The 22,330-nt window shown below is 49.8% G+C and overlaps 1 protein-coding gene across 4 annotated transcripts in view; it reads left to right on the plus strand.

The window, feature by feature from the left end:
• The window catches only part of LOC138527785 (inhibitor of apoptosis protein-like), a 268,461-nt gene that overhangs the window by 102,811 nt on the left and 143,320 nt on the right, over nt 1-22,330 (plus strand). The window lies entirely within an intron of this gene.

Raw genomic sequence — 22,330 nt, forward strand, 5'->3', positions numbered from 1 at the left:
TGGTTAACATTGTTATTACTTCTGTCAGGGTTCCATTTTCTCCATCATGAGATGCTATAAACGAACAGCAAGAAGGTCAGATCTTGGTGCACACGTCTCCTTCTATTGCTTTTATCAAGTCTAGAACATACATGTTCTGGTGAGTCGTCAGCCCGATGGCTCTCAATTCTTCTCTGATAGCATTGAATCCTTTTATTGTTGCATTGATCATCTGCAGCAGCTCCCATCTCGTGATCTGTAGCCATTTGGCATTCACTGCAGCTTGAAGTCCGGGCAGGAATATATAGATGTTAAGATCATAGCTGTTTTACTGAATAGTTTGTGTTCATCAGGAATATCTTCATATGCCTTTATTGTGTTTGATGAAAAATAATTCTCCTTTATTAATCAACAATGATTGCATGACCTCTTCTTCCTCTAATGTTCATCCATTTTCAGTATTTCTGCAATATGGAGGTAGGTTGCTCTGAGGAATCATCAATGTTGGAACATGTATCATTACTAGGGAACATATTCCTCCCCAATTCTTGGGCAACCGCATGGAAGTCCTGGATCTGCAAGCCCAATCTTGGTCTATCAACACTGCAGTTCCTCTATTCATTCCTGGTACCTCAATTATTTGTTTACATCCTTTAATTTTCTCCAATCTGAATCAGGCCATTATTTCTGAACCGCCCCGGCTGAGGCCTCAATGTAACATGGTGTTACATTCTTTAGTGGTATTATGGAGTTTGATCCTGCTTCTTTGTTGACCCATGTTAATGGCTTGGGAGTATTTAGCCAACGATTTTAAGCATCTGTCATTCACTTCCTGCACTTTACTTGCTGATTCATTCCTCAATAAGCGTGCAGGGCTAGTCAACAGTCCCTCTTCCCATCCAGTTTTGGTGACTACTCGTCCATAGATTACTAACTCAGGTCTGTCTCTACATCTTGATTCTCATGGTCTTTCAGTCTTGTTTGAGCAATTAAATTTTCTCATCTGAACAATTCTCATCAGTTCTCCCATCCGGGGTGGATGCATAAGCTTCTTGCTTGTTCACCCTAATCCATTTACCATTATCCTTGTTTTCCTATAAGAGTCTTCATATGGGAATGCTGTTGTCACCATCGTAACATTGCCCATTTTCCTTCAAACTGCCCACTGTTTGTACATGCTGCCAGATGACTGAGGCAGTGTGCATCGTGTCTCCATCCAGACCACAGGGAAGAAGATTGCGAAATCTGCCTCGTGTTCACCAGGAGACCCATGAAGGATTGTCACAGTAGATTGGCGGTGTGGCCCAGCACCAAGGCCTCTGCCCCATGCCCCAAGCAGGGGCATAACTCACCCAGGACCGACCGTTCCGAGGAGCGTGCTTCGAAGTCCTTTGAGGGCGCCCCACCCGTGGGTGCCCAAGACAAGGCCAAGCACTGCAAGTCAATTTCCGTCATGGTCGCCGCACAAGCTGGTCCCGCTATGTACAGGGCACTATCAACCTCACCGTCTGCCTTCATCTTCATCGTCTCCTCAAAGAGGAAATCGTCCAACCCGGCTAAGCTGCGCAAGAAGCCTTGGGTACAAGAAAAGGCAGCCAACCTACCCAAGAAGGCCCAGGTGGTGCAGGAAAAATTGTTGGGGCGGCCGCTCTCACGAAGGTCAAAGGGGCTGACCTGGTGAAGGTAGCCCAGACAGTGTCCAGAGTATCCCTTCCCAGAGGCGAGAGGCCTCAGCCGGGGCAGTGGAGAGGGATGCCGTCGCCAAGCCTGAATCCGGACCCCTCAAGATGCAAAAAAAAGGGGTGGGGGTCAGGAGGCCTCAGGGTAGGCCATACTCCAAGGCACGGATGTTTCTTCCTCGGACGAGGACATGGGGGACGACAACCATGTAAATGGCCTAGTAAGCCTACCGATCCAACTCTGCCGAGAGATCTATCGCTGGACATCCTTTCGACCCTACACACGTTGCTGTCGGAAATTCACAAAAGGATGCCCCCAGCTCCGGGGGCGCAGGATCAACCTTCGGCGAAAAAGCAGAAGCGGCTATCCAACGCTGCTGCATCAACCGCCACAACCGCGCCACATGCCTTCCCCCGTGGGGGACACTAGGATGGACACAGCCACGATGGACGTCATCATCGTGGCAGGCGGATCGCTGCAGCCAAGGGCTTCCCCACCGGATGAGGTGTCTTTTCATGCCATGGTCACCAGACCGTCCAAGCTCTTCTAGCTGACACCCGAGGAGACCAAGAAGGAAGGTTTCCTCTACCAGAGGCACGATGCCAAAAGGAAGACCATTATAGCGGTTCCCCTACTGGATGACGTTTGGTAGGAGGGCCTGGCTCTGTTGAAGAACCCGACCTCCAGCCATGCGGGATAAGCTGGAGAAAAAGTACCAGGTGCCGGAGTCTGCACCCAAGTGCCTATGGTCGCACCAGTTGCCAGACTCTGTGGTATCAGCGGCTGCCAACAAGAGATAGTCTAACCCCTCATCCTCCGTCCCCCTGGACAGCGAGGGGAAGAAGTTGGACGCCATGGGGAGGGAAGAAGTTGGACGCCATGGGGAGAAGGGTCATCTACTCTGCTGCATCGACCGTCCAGACAGCCAACGCACTGGCGATTCTAGCCAAGTACGACAGGGAACTGTGGTACAAGCTGGCCCCAATTCTGGAGTTCCTATCTGACGACAAGATGGTGGAGGCGATCTCCCTCCTACAGGAAGGGGGAAGTGATGTCAGACCATGCCATCACAACGGCCCTGGACATCAACGTCACAGGTTTCCAACAGATGGGCAACGGTGTGTGCCTTAGTCGTCGAAGCTGGCTGAAGGCCACCAATTTCCATCAGGAGGTCCAGACCAGGGTGCTGGACATGTGCTTCGACAGGGACAGCCTCTTTGGGAAGACCGTTGACGAGTCCTTATAGGCCATCAAGACTGATGCGGAGATGGCGCGTGCTCTGGGCGCTCTACAACGGCGCCGCTCTTCCTTTTGCACATCTGGTGGAAAGTCTGGCAGATCGACCAAGGTTTTCATGTGGACGTTCCTCGTCGTACCGTCAACCCTCCCGGTCCACCATCAACCCTCCAGGTCCACAACCCAGGAGGCCTACAGAGGCAGTTCAAAGGCTTTTGGTGGAAGTGGCCAGTGCCGTCCCCCCCCCCCACCCCCCCCCAGGCGGAACGCATGCGCGGAAGCAGGACTGAACCGGCCAGGACGTTGGGCCTCCACCCACCCATGATTTGTCAGCGAGTGGAAGATTATCTCCACCGACAGATGGGTGCTGGACGCTCTCGCCCACAGATATACCTTGGAGTTTCAGCAAAGGTGTCTGTGGATCCCTCCAATGACCCAGCAGGAGCAGCACATCCCTCGGCTCCTGGAGGAGGTATGGGCCAAAATGAGAAAAGGGGCAATAGAGCTAGTTCCAAGACGGCTCCGGGGCTCCGGAGTCTACTCCAGATACTACTTAGTCAAAAAGAACACAGGGGTGTGGAGGCCCATTCAAGACCTGCAGCGTATCAACAAGTACCTCAAGTCACACAAATTCAGGATGGTCACGTTGCAGCACGTGCGCTGCCAACTGGAGGAAGGAGCTTTCTTGATGTTGCTGGATCTGGAGGATGCATACTTCCCGTTCAAGGGAAGCATCGATTCCTGCGCTTTGTAGTACAGGAAAGAGACTACCAATTCAAGGCCTTCCCTTTTGGCCTAAAGTGAGAACCCAGGGTGTTTACAAAATGCCTGGGACCAGCGGAGGCCCATCTACGTCTATATGGGATACACATGTACCCGTACATCCATGACTGGCTGATCCGGGCCAAGTCCAGGGAAGTTACCGTCGAACACACAGAGGACCGTCCAGCTGCTGACAGATCTGGGGTTCTCTGTCAATTATCCAAAGTCCTGCTTCACACCATCGCAGAATGCACTGTTCCTGGGAGCCAGGCTCAACACAGTCTCTTGCCTGGCTTCACCCTCTGGGGAGAGGGTAGTGGCCATACTAGGGAAGGTGCAACGGCTGTTGGCACTGAAGACTGCCACGGTACGGACCATCATGTCGCTGCTCGACATGATGTTGTGCATCTACCTTATCCGGCTCTGCAGATTACGGATGCAACCTCTTCAGGAGCTCCGGATGCTCGCTGGATACAAGTGTCCAGAAGCTTCACATTCGAGATCCCTCTCGATGAGGAGTTCCGTCGGGCCATAAGGTGTTGGGGCGTCCACGCTAACATCGCCCGCGGCTTTGGATTGCAAAACCCGCCCCTTACCAGGAAACCGTCACCACAGACGCTTCCCTGGAGGGCTGGGGAGCCCACACCAGACATCTGCACGCCAGAGGCCTGTGACTGCCGGAGGTGAAGGATCTCCACATCCATATCCTGGAGCTACAAACCGTGTTCTGGGCCCTCAAGTCATTCCTTCCATCCCTGAAGGGAAAAGTGGTGAAGATCTTCACGACAACACCACCAAGATGTTCTACATCAGAAAGTAGGGGCACCCGATCTCCGTGCTCTCCAGAGAGGCGCAGGACTTGTGGCACTGGGCCGTCAACCAAGAGATGTTTTTCATCCCCTTTCAACTGGCGGGAGTCGAACACCATGGCCGACTCCCTCAGCAGATAGTTGCACTCCTGCCACGAGTGTGAACTCTGAAACAAGGAAAAGTGTCTACATCTAGAGACACTCCCGCCCCCTGCACACCATTAATACTGATACACTATCAGTCAATAATAATGAAAAAAGAGTGTAATCTTCTAATAAGTCAAACTTTAATTGAAGCAAACAGTTCTAAGTACTGTAAAAATCACTTCAAATCAACATAAAGGAATAAAGGCATTCAATACATAGAAATAAGCCATTAATCATGAGAAAAATATATACAAATTAGCAACTGAAATAATATACAATCCAAATTTTCAAATGATGAATTTCGTAGTAGTGAACTCAGATGATCAGATGCTCTACTCGTTTCTGGGAATAACCCCTTCTTCAGGAGCAAAGTGATCTGAAAATGTATGCATCAAAAGTACAACATCAGTATATTGTTTCACAATGTTAAAACAAGGATGTACACAAAGATTGAGCAATCCAACACCGCTAAGTGCAAGAGTACAAAGATTTTAGCTAATTCACAAAAGTACATGAAAGTCCACATTAAAGTACACATAGGTGATCAAGATATAAAGATCGATTTAACCAAGGGTGTGACTCCAAAAAGATGGGAAAATGAGTAGGCTCAAAAAAAGAGCGAATACCTGAAATGAACACGGGCGTGCTGAATCTGGTGTACAGCGGTGCTGTGTGGAGAAGAATCCACAAACTGCTGAGGTGCAAATATCGAGGTCATAAACCTGGTGTAAAAAATAAATGAATATGTATAGCCACTTTTGTGCGACAAAAACATTTTAGGTCAAAGAAAATTAAAACCTGCTGGAGAGACAGTTAACAATCGAGCTGCTTACCACAAAATTGAGCTGCAGTCGCTTAACTATATTAAGGTATTCGGGGTTACAGCTGAAGCAATCGGGAAAGGTCCAGCTTCAATCCTAGACACTTCAAGAGTCAATCGAGGGAGTGCTCAAGTAATGCCAATCTTGAGCGGAAAAATACAAGTACTGTCCTACATGTACCAAAAAAGAAACAAGAATTACCACTAAGCTAACCTAAGCATCTAACTGTAGCAAAAACTCTTGGGCTATCACTCTAGAAATGTGCCATACAGGTAAACAAACAAAGAGCAAACCAAAGAAAACGCGTGAGGCAGGTAATGCACATGGAGTGCACACCCAAGAAAATTATCAAAAACTGAGCAAGGAAAACGTAGTCCAGGGTACATTCATTCAAAGCACCAAGTGATAAAAAGTAAAGAGGAAGCCTTTAACTCGGCACACGGATGAAAGTGCCCCACATAAATAACAAAGCCTAAATAGAACTTCCAAACTCACCATGAAAAACGCAAAGAATATCCGTGCACGTCACCTGCTCCAGTAGCTCTGCACGCTGATGCCGGACGTGTGTTAAGTAGTGATGACTCGTAAGGAGTCATATGACAAAGAGATGTCACATGACCCAAAGGATGTGAACGGAACGTTCTAATCGCGGAGGCATAGGCGGAACAAACGGTAGCTGTGCACCATTGAATGCACAGTGTACCGTTAGTAAAGAGCAATAATAAAAATAAAAAGGAACACTTAAATTTAGAGGAGGGAACAAATATAAACTGAAATGCGGTGCCATATATGAAGAACTAAGTCAAGAGAGCCAAAAAATAAATCTAAAGCGCGAACTAGCACCCAGTTAATGGAAGTGAATCCACAACACCTGGGCAAAACAGATGATAAAGGGAAATAGGTGAGAAAGGCAGCGAATAAATAAAAAGATAATTGGTTTGGAATTCATTGCTCATTTACTAAAACTAAGAAAGCAAATAAACGTACTGCGTGAACAATGAAACAAATGTAGCCCCGTGTGAACAGTAAAACAAATAAAATAGCAAAACAGAATAACTAATAAAGTGAAAAAAGATGCTCAACACAAGTTAACAGAATAAGAAAAGAATGGAGAGATAAACACTACTAATTGAAGTCACATCTAGGTAGTTCAACCTGCCAGAGAAAGATCAGATTCAAACAAAGCAGTTAAGCGAGAACTCCTCATTTAATCCTCTAGGTGAAATAGTGTCAAGCAAGTCGATCCAAAACATCTCTCTTTGGGTGAGTATTCTCATAAAGTCCCCTCCCCTGGTGGGACGCTTAACAACTTCCAAGATGGTGAACCTAATCTGGGCTATGGTGTGGCGAGCTGATGTGAAATGTCTCGAAACCGGAGATTTGTTATTCTTGCAACAAATATTTGATTTGTGCTCGGTCCACCTCTCTCGGGCTGAACGGGCAGTCTGCCCAACATAGATTAAACCGCATGGGCATTTGATGCAGTAAATGACACCAGTAGATCGACAAGTTGCAAAGGTTCGTAATTTGATCTTTTTCCCCGTGTGGGGGTGTGAAATAGAATCACCCTTAGATATATTGTTACAGTGACTGCAGGATAAGCAAGGAAATGTACCTTTTCTCTTTGTGGCTAGTGTCAATTGAGTTTCCTTAAGTGTGCGTTCTGCCTTTACAACTTTGTCTCGGATGTTGACTCCTCGTTTGTATACCATCATTGGTGGTTCAGGAAACAGCTCGCCTAGAGTTGGATCATAATGCAGAATGGGCCAATGTTTTTGGATAATTAGTTTAATGTGAAATGATTGTGTAGAGAATTTAGAAATGTGGAGGATAGCCGTATTCTCTTTTTTGGTTGTAACAGTCAATAGTTGTTCTCTGGTCATCGGGAGTGACTTTGCCTGTGCTTCTTCTACTAATTCCACTGGATACCCTTTTGAGGTAAATCGCTTAGACAAATTCACACACTCCTCTTGAAAGACATCACAATCAGTGATGATTCTCTTCAGACGTAACGTTTGGCTATATGGCAGACTCGCCATCATTGCCTTAGGGCGGAAACTAGCGTAATGTAATAAACTGTTGACGTCAGTAGCTTTGTGGTATACAGATGTTTTAATTTGATTGTTCACAATTTCTAGTTGTACGTCTAGAAAATGGAGAGAAGGTTCCCCAATGTCTAAAGTGAATTTAATTCTTGGATGAACAGAATTAAAATAGTCAAGAAAATCTTCCAGTTCTTTTTTGGAGCCACACCACACACCAAAAATATCGTCCATGTACCTTTTCCACATAATAATCTTTGATGACCATTCCATGTTGTCCAGTACAAATCTTTTCTCAAACCAATACATGTGTATATATTAGCATATGCTGGGGCCATTGCTGACCCCATCGCTGTACCAGATATTTGAGCGTAATAATCGCGTTGGTATCGAAAAAAACTGTTGTAAAGGATGATCGTGATAAATTGAATGATTAATTGTGTATCACATTTAACATTTCTTGCTTGCAATAATAACCATTCTACTGCCTGAATACCCTCCTGATGCGGAATAGAGGTATATAGGCTGCATGCATCCATTGAAAAAAGAATACATTCAGATGACAGGCAAGAAAATTCATTACCATTCAACAAAAAGTCTGTGGTGTCTCTCAAATACGTTGGTATAGATTGAACAATTGGTTGTAAAATTCGATCAACATATTTGGATAAGGGATCAAAAATGCTCTCAGTACAGGCAGCAATTGGTCTCAATGGGGGGTGGTCTTTATCTTTGTGGATTTTAGGCAAACCATACAGTACTGGCATGATAGGGAATTTTTTCAAAAGGAAAGACCTAGTTGTTACAGAGATCCAATCATTCTCAAGTGCATTGTTAACACAATTTTCAATGATTACCTTGATTTTATGTGTTGGGTCGCCGTTCAACTTTAAATATGTGGTGGTGTCCTCCAACATAGTGGTACACTGGGCATGGTAAAAGGTAGAATCCATGACCACTACCGCACCTCCCTTATCTGTTGGTTTGATCATGAGGTCAAGATCTCTGGCTAAGGATTCCAACTCTTTCAGTTGAAAATCTTTCAAGTTCACTGGAGATTTTAAGTGAAAATTTAGTGTCAACTCTGGCAGAATCAGGTGGAGCGCATCTTCTTCATGTGGGGCAGACCTCAAATCGATCCGTTTGCGATGGCGGCGAACTCAAAATGCCAGAAATTCACCAGTAGGTTCCACCAGCCGAGTAACTTGGGGGACGCATTCTCCTTCCCGTGGGAAGGCCTGTTCTATACACGTTCCCTCCGTTGCCGCCGCTACTGCTGCGAGTCATCAATCAACTCCAAACAGTGTTGATGCAGGATGATATGTGGCTGAGGCAGATTTGGTACACGGACCTTCTCAGTCTGTTACCGTCACCTCTGGTCAAGCTGCCAATGGTCACGGATCTGCTCACCAGAGAAGGAGGCGCAATCCTGCATCACAACCCAGGATCGCTGAACCTGAGGGCTTGGCTCCTGCAGCCAAGGAGTTCGGAGCATACGAGTTGCCGGCGGACTGCAGGGAGGAAGCATTCCGCTACGTGGTGCTGGTTGCAGAAGATCAAACCTCTGAGGGTCACGGCCCACAGATTATTCTATACTTGTCCTTGGCCAAGGCACGGTTGGCGGACGCCTCCATCAAGGTGCATCTGGCGACGATCGCCCACTACACCAGGTTTACAGGACGATCTTCTCTTCGGTCTCACTGTCTTGTCAAGGAGTTCTTCAAAGGACTGTTCTGATCTTTTCCGCCGGTGAAGGCTCCTGCCCCGGCAAGGGAACTCAACCTGGTGCTGATGAGGCTCATGGGGGCCTTTGAACCTATTCATGAGGGCCCTCTCAAGTTTCTCTCATGGAGAACTGCTTTCCTCATGGCCGTCCCCTCTGCCAGGAGGGTGGGTGAGATCCAAGCCCTATCCTGCAAACAGCCATATCTGACTTTTCACGAAATGAGGGTGGTGCTCCGAATGCACCCCTCCTTCATGCCAAAGGTTACGTCGGAAATTCCACCTCAATGATCCTTTGGTGTTGCCTGTGCTCTTTCCGAAGCCTTTGTTTCCGGCTGAAAGGACTTTGCACTCGCTGGATGTTGCTCATGCTCTCAAGTTCGAGTTTTTGGAAGATGTCACTGTTTGTGAACTTTGGTCCTGTCAACCATGGGAAGGCCTTGTCCAAGGCTACCATCTGAAGGTGGCTCTCCGGCTGTATCACACACTGTCATTGGTTGGCAAGCCGACCGCTGCCCGGCTGTCCGAGAGCCCAGTCCATCAGAGCGATCGCTGCAACAACGGCGTTCCTGTTTGGTGTGCCCCTGCTGGACATTTGCAGGGCTGCTACGTGGCGGACAATGCACACCTTCACAAGATTCTACTCCGTCGACAGGGATTTCGGAGAGGAGTTCAGCATCGGCCAAGCAGTGCTACGCAACCTGTTCGCATGAAGGTGAGCCTGTTCCGGAGGTAAGAGCAATTGCTTCTGTTGAGCCTTGCCACCTCCTGTTGTTGTGTGTAATGTTGTACTGCTATGTATTCTTTATTCATTAGCATGTGAATCCATGCTAGACCTCATGCTGGAGAAGGAACAAGTTACTTACCTGTAACTATTGTTCTCCAGCCTGGGTCTGGCATGGATTCACATGCAAACCCTCCCACCCCTCGCAGCTCTACTTGGTCTTGGTGCCGCTTTACGTGCTTACCAAATCTGATGGTGGCTGCCAAAGGAGGGGCTATGGGAGAGGGCAGTCATTGGCTGGGGGCAGTATGACCCAGAGTTCAGTGATTGATTTAGAGGAGAAATACAGTGTGTAAGAGAAAGTGAAACTTTTTTCTTTTACCGAGGATTCCTGGCCTGACGACACAGAATATTCATGAGCATGTGAATCCATGCCAGACCCATGCTGGAGAACAATAGTTACAGGTAAGTAACTTGTTCCTTCTCCAGCATGAGGTCTAGCATGGATTCACATGCTAATGAATAAAGAATACATAGCAGTACAACATTACACAACAACAGGAGGTGGCAAGGCTCAACAGAAGCAATTGCAAAGTGTGTCCTGCAGTACATTTTTGACACACAGTGCAGTTTCCAATGAACTGTGCTTCACGTTTGACTAGGTTTGGTGCGAACCAGTCTCCTGAATTGTTGCAGCTGGACCCTCTCGAGTCACATGCGCGGAGTAGTGAAGCTGTTCTAAAGCTACCCTTAATATTGCTTGAGGCATAACTGGCTTCCCAGTGCTGTCTTGCCTCCAGATTGCCTCAGTGGGGGATAAAGAACTCCCCTGCTTCTCAATTCTTTTTCTTCCTGCAATGCCAGTCCTTGTAATTCAATTAACTGCACAATGGACGTCATGTTAAATCCTTCCTTAACCAGCATGCATTGCCCTGTCGCTTGTTAGGAAAGTTTTTCTGAAGTCCAACTAAGGGCTTAGTAAAACCATTCAAATGAGGCAGTACAAGACTCCACTCTTAGTATAAGGCTGTACCACCTGAGTTCATGGTAGCGTAGACCGGGCAGCCAGACTTATCTTAGGAGGGAGAGAGGGCTGTAGAATCAGTACAAAGAAATTGTAATACAAGTCGTCCCAAAAAACACTGAAACACTATGCATTGTAAAAAATAAATGGTTTATTTAAATACACGTAGGCCCTGATAAATCTAGGGAAATAAGTACAGATCATATAAACAAATTATAGAAAAACACAACACTATGCTTGAAGGTACACAGACCAAAGAATATAACCTAATTTGGAACACCAAACAGGAGTTCTAGGGAAGTCAAACCAATAGTTACTTTTTGGATTACTTTCTGTAATATAATGGTAGTAGACCTTAGCAGTTGTACCGTGACGCTCAGCAATAAATCAGTTAGTAAACCAACTGGACAATATACTTTTTGTGAATAGTGGAACATTTATTCTAGGTACAGTTAAAACCTATAACTTCTTTTGTGATAAGCCACGGTTATACTAGGTGAGTAAACCCTAAGGATGTAATGTTCTATTACAGGTGTTTTTGAGATCAGTAAAACACAGATTGAGATGAGCAATCTCTTGTAACTTATTTTAGCATGGCAAACAGCTACCTAGTAAAACCTGTACACTTTTATTTTAGGAGCTATCCGCAATTTAAAGGCTGTTATAAACCTCAGACTGTGTGTCTGTCTAAAAACAGACCAGGGAAAGCAAAATCCAGTGTTCCACTTCATGAATGACTCCAGGTTATTCTAGGTAGGAAGAACCTAAGCAGACCTATTCTGGACAGGCTAACAGCAAGTCAGGGGAAGCAAGACCCACTTGGGAAACTTATACACCTATTCTCTGAAAGAAATAGTTGCTGAAGCCAACAACATTACTTTTGGGAAAGAGGTCGAGCCAATTTACAGGGGAGTAAAATAACCTTCCATCTACTTTCTATTGGAATGGCGAAACAGTTTCCAAGGAAAGAAAGATGTTACATATACTTTTCACAATGGCTGAACATTTCTAAGGTAAGTAATAACTTAAGCAACTGTTCACTCTCTGAGTTACAGTTACCAACCAACTTCTTTTGCAAGTAAGTAACTTTAAAACACTTATTCTCTTTTCTAGGCAAAAGGCCCAATCCTTAGAAGTCTTTCCCTTATTCGTGGAGCAGGAGTGTTCTCAGTGGCAGAAGGTGGGGCACTAGGGTCTAGTGTCCAACAGACAGGTCAGGACAGGTTCTTAAGTAGCAACGGTCAGAGTTCCTAAGGAGGGCTGTTAGAACAAGTAAGTAATTTAGATTTAGTTGAGAGTCCAGGAGTTTCACAGAAGACACCCTAGGAGGATTCCAGCAGTGGGCCTGGGTGAACTGGATGAGAGGCCTCCCAATCACAGAAAACACAGCAAATCTACACAGGAATCACGAGAGATGCAAGGTAAGTAAATACCCAGGTCAGCACATTACCTCAGCACAGAAGCTTTTGCAGCAGGAGGACTTCAGCATATGCAGCCAAAAACCCGGTCGTTGAATTCCTTCATCAAGTGTTCCTTCTAAGTGTGCCCACTACACTTAGGCTTGAACCTTCTTTCTACGCCTTCAAATGTAAAACTAAACTGTGGCTATTTGACTGCGACAACTCCACCGATTAGTAGTCTTACCAGTTACGGAGGCCTCGCCCTGGTCATTTCTGATCATAATTAGGCACACTTCTCTATTTAGCTGCTATTGTAAATTTGATTGAATATGACTGTATATACCTCATACTGTATATTTTGAATGTATATGACCTCATTTTTGTGGCCCCGCCCAGTTCCTATTTTTTCGTGCTCGCCTTATTTCCTCCATTGTTGTTTATATTTGCACTATCTCATGCTTTATGTTGTGCTTGCTATAGATGTCCATGTAACCTAACCTAAGATACGCGCCCAGATGCCCCAGGGCCAAGTGCGCTTTACAAATCAAGAAATACAATACAAGAAGACAGAAGACAGGACACTGGAAGGACATTTGCAGCAAGGATCACAGGGAAGGCTCTAGACAAGGTTTTCCTCGCGGCTCTGAATTTGACGCCTTTTTCAGAAGCACAGAAGACCGAACACCGCTAGTCGGATTCTCGTAGTTTGCGAGATCTAGCACTCGGATGAGGGGACTTTTCAGACTGGAATCATGCCTCTGGGGATCCAGCAGGTTGCCCACAAAGTTTCTGCGAGATTTGGAATTTGTGCACCGCATGTTAGGGAGAATTATTATTTCTGTGCTAATTCCCTTCAACCTTAGAGAACCTGCTCTTTTGCTTGACTTGGGGCTTGTGATTTTTTTTCCTTCCGAGTATGACCTTTTTCTCGCTCGTTCATGTATTTTCCCTGACTAGGATTTTTGTGTTTCACTGTTTTATGGAGTCCGACAGTGCAGTGCCACTTAGAAGTCCCTGGACTTCTCTTAATGTTTAATTACATTTTCTTGCGTGAACTGCAGTTCTCAAGGCTAGTAAGATGATCCCTGTCTGATAGCCTAGGCTGTGAATGAATTGGAAATCGCAGCAAGGTTTTTGGGACTCGAGGCAGAGTCGACCACTGGAGAGGAACATCCGAAGCAGAAGGCACGAAGAGCCACGAGCAGCACACTCCTGGACCGCGTCGTGCCCGGTGAAGCCCTGCCGCTGTGCTGACCCCGTTTTTGAAATCGACTGGTAAGACCCGCACAGGATGACTTCCTCCTTGAGGCTGGTGGGACCAACTAGTCACAAGACAAGCTTCCATTTGGCGCACCCCCCGACTTGCTGTGCCTCACTTGAGCTGCAGAAGCCCAATGCCAGGTGTCCTGTGACCATTGACGAGTGAATCGTCTTGCAAAGTCAGAATCCGGCCAAATCTTCGTGGGCATCCAGAGGACCCCGTAGAAGCAGGAAATCCTGATCCAGAGTCCCCTCACCAGAGTCCAGGACTGAGGGTGCAAGCCACTTCCAACCAGAGCTTTTCTTTCTTCACTGGTGCTGAGAAAAAGGCACCAAAACACTGAAGTGCCACTGAAACAAAGGAAATCCATTGCTGGGGAGTCCCTCTCCCGAGTACTGCCACAGGAGCCCGCCACTCCTGGTGCGACTTGTCTATGGCCTCCCAAAGCCCCCATTGGAAAATGTCTGGTAAATGCGTGGTTTGTGACCATGTGAAACGTGACCCCAGATTTAACGGTAAGACCTTGGGATAACGAATGTGAAATTTCGTTTTTTCCCCTTACGATTAGGAAAACACATTGACGGTTGCAGCTTTCTCTGCTTCTCAAGAGCCCATGGGTGTTGTGTGGAAGTTTAAGTGTCCCTAGGATCCTGGGAACAGCAAGTGGTGTATGCTTCCTTTGAGGTTACTAACAATACCATAGAATATTTCAAGGATTTTGTCTTTATCAATGACAGTCAGTTGGAATCTGCGACACTGGACCCAGTAGGACAGTTGGGGACTACACACTGGTATGCCCAGAAGAAGTGACGAAGGCTCATTTGAGACTCCCCAAGCTGGCTGATATATTCCCCACTCGCAGCAATTTAGCTTTGGACTGCCGGTCAGTGCATTTTGTTTGAACTAGCTGAAAGTGGGTTATGGAACTGTGTTGTCTGAATCCTTACTTCAGCTAGAGTATGTCCTGTTCCTGGGCAGAATGTGAGGTGGCAGCCTGTACCTGGTTGAAGAGCGTCCATTTGGTTGGATTTTTCAGGTTCCTTCGGTAAGTAGTGTGGGGCTGCCCCAAGCAGTACCTGAGCCATTTGTTAGTCTACCACAAGATTGCTAGTCGACCACAAGATCCAAGCATCTGCAGCCAAAGGACCATCAGAGATCTTCCAGGGGACTGCTGCTGTTACCAGCATTGGCTAAGCCAAGCACAGCCATTATTGCCATGAAATCGACTGGAAATATTTGAACCAGGTGCCTTTCTCCTCAGAATGGTGGAACGACCTGCCTGAAGACTGGATTTCCTCCATTCCTGTGACTAGGTCCGAGACGTTGCTGGGGCTGCTCCCCTGGCCTGCTGGAACTGACCACGCTGCTCATGATCACCTGCCGACCCTGTCCTTGGTCACATCAACGGCAAGTAGATTTTGCTGCTCCTGATGGGTCTTCCCATGCTTCTGGAGCTGAACCGGAACAGTCTTCACCCTGTCCTGCAGTCTCGTCCTCAGCCTGACCTAACCTAACCGTTGCCAAAAGCTTCCAACACTGCAGCCTGTGGGTTTTCTTCAGCAATGCCTGCAATGAACCTTGATAACCCCACCAATTCCCTGTCCCTTTGTATCTGTCTTGTTACAAGTCTCTTTACACGACCCTGTCCCTTTTGATTTGTGTTGGTCGAAAAGCCCTTAAGTTGAAAGTAGCTACCTTACTGAGCCAAAGGCACAAGAGCCTGGCTCGGGAGTCTGCCATTTTTGGTCCTATAGGTCCTGTGGACTGGTGCTCTTTCCCCCCCCTGCATAAATGTAGGACTGTGGGACCTGCTGTAGTGACTTCTTACAAGAACCTGCATGTTAACAACACCTGCTTGTCATAGTGAACCATCAACAATTTAAGGGATGAATTTCTGAAGTGTTATTCCTATTGCTCAGAGTATTTTTAACTTGCCTAAGGCTTGTGAAACCTTTTTCTTAACCTCTTCTTCCTACACTTTGCCCACCTAGTGTTTATTACTTTACTAAATTGTTATAATCATCACAGTTTGTTAACACCAAAATGGGTTAGCTACTACTTTAGATTACATGTGCTATGGTGACTTGAACTCAACAGTAGTGTGTTGATTTTACTGATTGCTTGTGTCCATTTGTTAACTGTACTTTGCACCAAGCCTACCTCCTCCTGAGCCTACGCGTAACTGCACAGCTACTCTTCCACTGAGTTCGGTCCAATACTTTAGTGTGAAACTGGCAGCGCAAGAGTAGGTTCTGAAAAACCCTCTTACCACGCAGTATGTTTTTCATTTTGTTTTGTTGATCCAACCCTAATGCACATGTACACTGGCCCTACTGCATAGTTGGTGTGGCAGATTATATTTTGTGTTCCTGTGGAATGTTATTCATTTTGCTTACATATTTTAAATTTCTTGTTTTTTACGCTACTACACATGACTGAAGTGTGTGTGTGGGTGTGTGTGTGTGTGTGTTGCCAAACAGATACCTGCGTTACCTGCTGATCAATAGTGTTCATTAATTGCATGAGACTTCTATGTTGGGGTAGTGAGAGATCCTGGTTCGCTTATTGTTCCCTTTGTGGTGTTGTCTAAATACTGCAAGTACAGGTAGGATATTTCTACAGTAGCCATAGCTTTGTGTGTGACTCTTCGAACCACAACAAGGCCATCTTTTGTGGAGTTGTTTCCCCCAGTGCCCAGCTCGGGTTGTTGATGATTTACCCTTGATATGTTTTAAGGTTACATCGGAAGTCTAAGCATGGAAGAAAGAAAACAAAAAATGCCTGTTGAATAATTTGGTGTGAAGGGGTTGAGAGATCTATTACGACAATGCTTTTCAGAGGTCAGGCTCACAGGTCTCAGTAATTTTCATCAAATGCTGGCATGATGTGGGGATCTACAGAACTGTCCTGTGTGTCTTCCCCTAGAACTGTGCTCCAGTCTGCAATCTAGTGCTGCTCAGGCAGCAAGTTGCCTCCCCAAATAGATGGCGGCCATTTTGCTTAACCACTATCCTGTAGGAGAAGCCCTGTTAAAATGCTTCTCCAGCATGGGGTCTGGCATGGATTCACATGCTCATGAATATTCCCCGTCGTCAGGCTGGGAATCCTCGGTAAAGAAAAAACCAGTATCAGTTTCGTTTCTGATCTGTCTTTCGTAGTAATAACCAATCACTGGTCTCTGCGTCATACTGACCACAGCCAATGACTGCCCTCTACCTAAGCACCGCCTCTGGCAGCCATCTTCAGATTTTTACCGCACGTTCATGTGTTGGGATCCTCGTGCTATTGCTCTCGAGCGTTAGTGCTATTTTTCGCGCTTTTTCACAAAAAACTTCGATTCTTTCGGTCAAAAGAGCCTCAAGCTCCACCGATCCTACATCCGATCAACGGGGACCCGTGTCGGATTCATCTGTGCCCCTCAAGGGTGAAGATTTCGTCGAGCTACACTTCGGAGGACTCCAGAAGCTTCTCAGGCCCGGTCTCGGAGATGGCCCAGGAGAAGGGAAGCTCGACGCCCGGAAAGCTGTTCTGGGTCTGCACTGGATGCCAGCTGCAGAACGTCTTTAAGGAGGACGAACACTCTTTCTGCCTTTACTGCCTTCATGAGGACAAGACGCACGTGGAGAAGGACTGTGCGTTTTGCGGCAACATGTCGGAACGGACCATGAAGGACCGCCATCAACGTCTCGCCAACTGGCTGGAGGGTAAGAGCCCGTCTGGCGAGAAGAAGAAGAAATCCGAGCGGTCTTCTAAGACCTTTGAGGGCGCCCCGGCGACGGGGGCCCAACATAAGGCCAAGCACCGCGAGTCCGCTGGCACCGGGAGCGCCGAACGGTCGGGCTCTACGGGCGCCAGGCAGGGCGCACCCTCCCCGGCACCATCGACCACGAGCCAACGCTCTGGGTCGGGTAAGAGGAAGGCCGAGCACCCGGCGAAGCTCCTGGAGAGGCCCCGGTCGAGCTCTAAGGCAGAGGAGGAGCGTGGCAGTGCCCCCTCCCTCAAGGATAAGGCGGTGAGCGCACCTAAGGTGGTGAAGGCCTTGATCCATCCGACCAAGCCCTCTATCGAAACGGTCGCGGCGGCCCTGGCTCAGCCTGTGGTGGCTGCACCAGTGGTGGCGACCTCAGGGCCCAGAATCTCCCTGCCTCCTCGGAGGGAGTCTTCTTTTGTGCCCATCGATAGGACCCCTGTGAAACCCTCCGTGGGGAAGAAGGGGGGGCAGGGCGTCGTCGTAGATTCGGCCTCAACCTCAGAAGAGGAGCTGATCGAGGTCTTAAGCCACGGCCTAGGCGTGGAAGAAGGCCAGCCCGTCGGAATGGACCCCGACGCAGGTGACGACGACGACATCGTCGAGGATACCGACGGGGCCCCTGCTCGCCCGTCGGATTCCCCTCTGCCAGCGCCGCAAGACAACTCGGCGGCCATTTTGTTGGCCATACAGTCCTTATGCTCCGAGATAAGGACGAGGCTACCGTTACCGACGGAGGAACCTCTCCCGTCGGGGGATCCAGAACCGGGACCTTCTGATGTTCCCCCTACCAAGAAAAGAAGGATCCATCCACCACCTCCTTTTCAACCGTCGCGCCCCGTCCAGCCCTCCTCCCCGTCCACCCGAGGGGATGATACGGGGACTGACACGGCAGCGACGGGTACGGACGACGAGGCATACGACGAGGATTTTCCGTCGTCGCCTCCCACCAGGGCTTCTCCGCCCGACGAGATCGGATCTTTCCACGCCATGATCTCCAGGGCTTCCGAGCTTTTCCAACTCTGCCCTCAGGAGAAGAAAAAGGAAGGCTTCCTTTATCAGCGGCGCGAGGCCAAGAGGAAGACGGTCCTCGCAGTGCCTCTGTTGGACGACATTTGGGATGAGGGCCTTTCCCTCCTCAAGAACCCTTCCACGACGCCAGCTAGAAGAGACCGGTACGAGAAAAAGTACCGGGTCCCGGACACGGCCCCCCTATGCCTCCGGGCGCAGCCTACCCCGGATTCCGTCGTCTCCGCGGCAGCCAGGAAGAAAGCGGGGGGGGTGCGGCCTCCACATCGACTTCCCCGCCGGACGGCGAGGGAAAGAAATTGGATGCTATGGGACGTAGAGTCATCTCGTCGGCAGCGACGACGATTAAAGCGGCCAACGCCTTGCCTATCGTGGCCCGCTACGACAGGGAGCTCTGGTACAAGATAGCTCCCCTGCTGGATTTTCTGCCGGACGACAAGAGGGCGGAGGCCCTGGAGATCCTGCAGGAAGGTGAGGTGGCCTCGGACCACGCCATCACCGTGGCGACGGACATCGCCGACACTGGGTTCCGCCAGCTGGGCAACGGCGTTTTCCTTCGACGTCGTGGATGGCTCAAAGCTACGGACTTCCGGCAGGACGTCCAGACCAGAGTCCTGGACATGCCCTTTGACGGGAACAACCTGTTTGGGAAGACAGTGGACGATTCCCTTCAGGCCATCAAGGCGGATACTGAGACGGCCCGGGCCCTTGGAGTCCTGCAGCAACGACGGACGCCCTTTCGGAGCGGCGGAGGCAAGGGCGCCTCCAAAGGTTCCGGCGGCGGTTTCGCTTCCTACCGTCAAGCGGCCCGCTCGTCGTCGCAAGAGGCCTACAGAGGACGAGGCAAGTCTAGCGGACCCGCCGTCGTCGCCAAGGAGGTCAAGGCGGCAAGGCCACGTCCAAGCAGGATTGAACCGGCCGTGGGGTCGGGCCCCCACCGAAGCACCCCGGTGGGAGGCCGGCTGGCGGGTTTCGTCAGCGTGTGGGAGTCCATCTCCACCGACCGTTGGGTGCTGGACGCCCTGGCCCGGGGCCACGCGCTCGAGTTTCAAAGAAGGTGCCCGCGCGTCCCCCCCGTGGCCAGGAAAGAACTTCACGTCCCTCAACTTCTCCTGGAGGTAAAGGCGATGCTCAGAAAGGGCGCCATCAAACTCGTCCCAAAGAGGCTTCGGGGCTCCGGAGTATACTCGAGATACTTCCTCGTGAAGAAGAAGACGGGAGGATGGCGCCCCATCCTAGACCTGCATACGTCTGAACAAGTTCATCAAGGCGCAGAAGTTCCGGATGGTCACCCTCCAGCACGTCCTGGGTCAGCTGGAGGAAGGAGACTTCCTATCGTCGTTGGATTTGGAGGATGCCTACTTCCACATTCCCATCCTAAAGGGGCACCGAAAATTCCTCAGATTCGTGGTCCAAGGGCGTCATTACCAGTTCAAAGCCCTTCCCTTCGGACTACGGTCGGCACCCAGGGTATTCACCAAGTGCCTCGCACCGGTGGCGGCGCAGCTGCGCCGCGAGGGGATTCACGTCTACCCCTACCTGGACGACTGGCTCATCCGCGCCAAGACGAGGGAGCTCGCCGTGGTCCACACGGCAAGGACCGTCCAACTCCTCACGGACCTGGGATTCTCCGTGAACTACGCCAAATCCCACCTGGTGCCCGCGCAAGTCGCACTGTTTCTGGGAGCGAGGCTCGACACAGTGTCCCTTCTGGCCTCCCCGTCGGAGGAGAGGACCAGGACCATCTTGGGCAAGGTGCAACGGATGTTGGTGGCCGACGCGGCCAAAGTGAGGTCCATCAAGTCCCTCCTCGGGATGATGTCTTCCTGCATCTACCTCATTCCCATGTGCAGGCTCCGGATGCGCCCGTTGCAAGAATTCCTGGATGCGCGCTGGATCCAGACGACGGGCAGCTTCGAGGAAAGGATCAAGCTCGACGAGAGCTTCCGACGAGCGATACGGTGGTGGGGCACCCGCGCGCATCTGACGGCGGGCATGGACTTCCAGACCCCAGCCCACCAGGAGACTGTGACCACGGATGCCTCCCTGGAAGGGTGGGGAGCGCACACCGAAAATCTGCACGCAAGGGGACTCTGGCTCCCGACGGAGAAGTCCCTGCATATCAACGTCCTGGAGCTCCGTGCAGTGTTTTGGGCCCTCAGGTCCTTCCTTCCGTCCCTCAAGGGCAAGGTGGTGAGGATCTTCACCGACAACACCACCACCATGTTTTACATCAGGAAACAGGGCGGAACCAGGTCCCCAGCGCTGTCCAAGGAGGCGCAGGACCTGTGGCATTGGGCCGTCGCCCAAGGGATTTTTCTGGTGCCGTTTCATCTGGCAGGGATAAAAAACACCATCGCCGACTCACTCAGCAGGGAGCTGCGCTCATGCCACGAGTGGGAACTACGGCAGGATCTGGTGGATCGCCTCTTCCGACGGTGGGGCACACCACAGATCGACCTGTTCGCGACGGCGACGAACACCAAGTGCCGGAGGTTCGCCAGCAGGTTTCCCCAGACGAGGAGCATGGGCGATGCTTTCTCGTTCCCCTGGGAGGGCCTGTTCCTCTACGCGTTCCCTCCCTTGCCTCTGCTAATCCGGCTCGTCAACCAGCTCAAGAGGTCACGGTGCAGGATGATCCTCGTCGCACCTGCGTGGCCGAGGCAGATATGGTTCCCGGACCTTCTGGACTTGTCAGCGTCCCCGCCGATCAAGCTGCCGGCGGACGCGGATCTACTCTCCAGGGAAGGAGGCGCCATCCTCCACCACGACCCGAAGTCGCTGAACTTGCAGGCCTGGTTCCTGCAGCGCTAGAGTTTGGAGGATACGACATACCGGCCGATTGCAGAGAGGTTCTTGCAAAGGCCAGGGCGTCCTCGACTCTTAAATGCTACGGACACAAATGGAAGAGGTTCTCTGTCTGGTGCCACGCACAGAAGATTAACCCTCTACGGATTACGGCTCCCCAAGTACTGCCGTACCTGCTGACGCTGGCCAAAGCTGGTCTGGCACACGCGTCCATCAAGATTCATCTTGCTGCGATCTCCCGATACACCAGAACCACGGGGCGGACGTCCTTGTGGTCTCATCGTCTGGTGAAAGAGTTCATGAAGGGACTGTTCAGATCGTTGCCGCCGGTGAAGGCTCCGGCCCCGGCGTGGGAGCTCAACGTGGTGCTGACCAAGCTCATGGGACCTCCGTTCGAGCCTCTGCACTCGGCCCCGTTGAAGTTTCTATCGTGGAAAACAGCTTTTCTTGTGGCCATCACCTCCGCACGATGAGTGGGAGAGATCCAGGCCCTTTCCTGCAAGGCCCCGTACTTGACTTTCCACGACACGAGGGTAGTGCTCAGGACGCACCCCTCCTTCATGCCCAAGGTACCGTCGGACTTCCATCTCAACGAACCCTTGGTGTTACCTGTGTTCTTCCCGTCGCCTTCGTCGCCGGCTGAGAGGACTTTGCACTCGCTGGATGTAGCTAGAGCGCTGAAGTTCTACGTGGACCGCACGAAGGGTTTTCGGAAGACGTCACAACTCTTTGTGAACTTTGGACCTGTCAATCAGGGGAAGGCTCTCTCGAAGGCTTCCATCTCCTGATGGCTCTCCGGCTGTATCATGTGCTGTCACCGGTTGGCAAACCGACCGCTGCCTGGCCGTCCGAGAGCCCATTCCACCAGAGCGATCGCAGCTACCACGGCGTTCCTATCTGGTGTGCCCCTGCTGGACATATGCAGGGCTGCTACGTGGAGGTCGACGCACACCTTCACGAAATTCTACTGCGTCGACCGGGATTCCAGGGAGGAGTCCAGGGTCGGCCAAGCAGTGCTACGCAACCTGTTCGCCTGAGGTGAGCCTGGTGAGGAGGTAAGATGCTTAATGTTGAGTTGATGTGATGCTTAATGTTGAGCCTTTGCCACCTCCCGTGGTTGTGCATGTGTGTACTGCTA

Source organism: Ambystoma mexicanum, chromosome 7q (assembly GCF_040938575.1).
Source record: "Ambystoma mexicanum isolate Mex_15411 chromosome 7q, UKY_AmexF1_1, whole genome shotgun sequence".
Lineage (NCBI taxonomy): Eukaryota > Metazoa > Chordata > Amphibia > Caudata > Ambystomatidae > Ambystoma > Ambystoma mexicanum.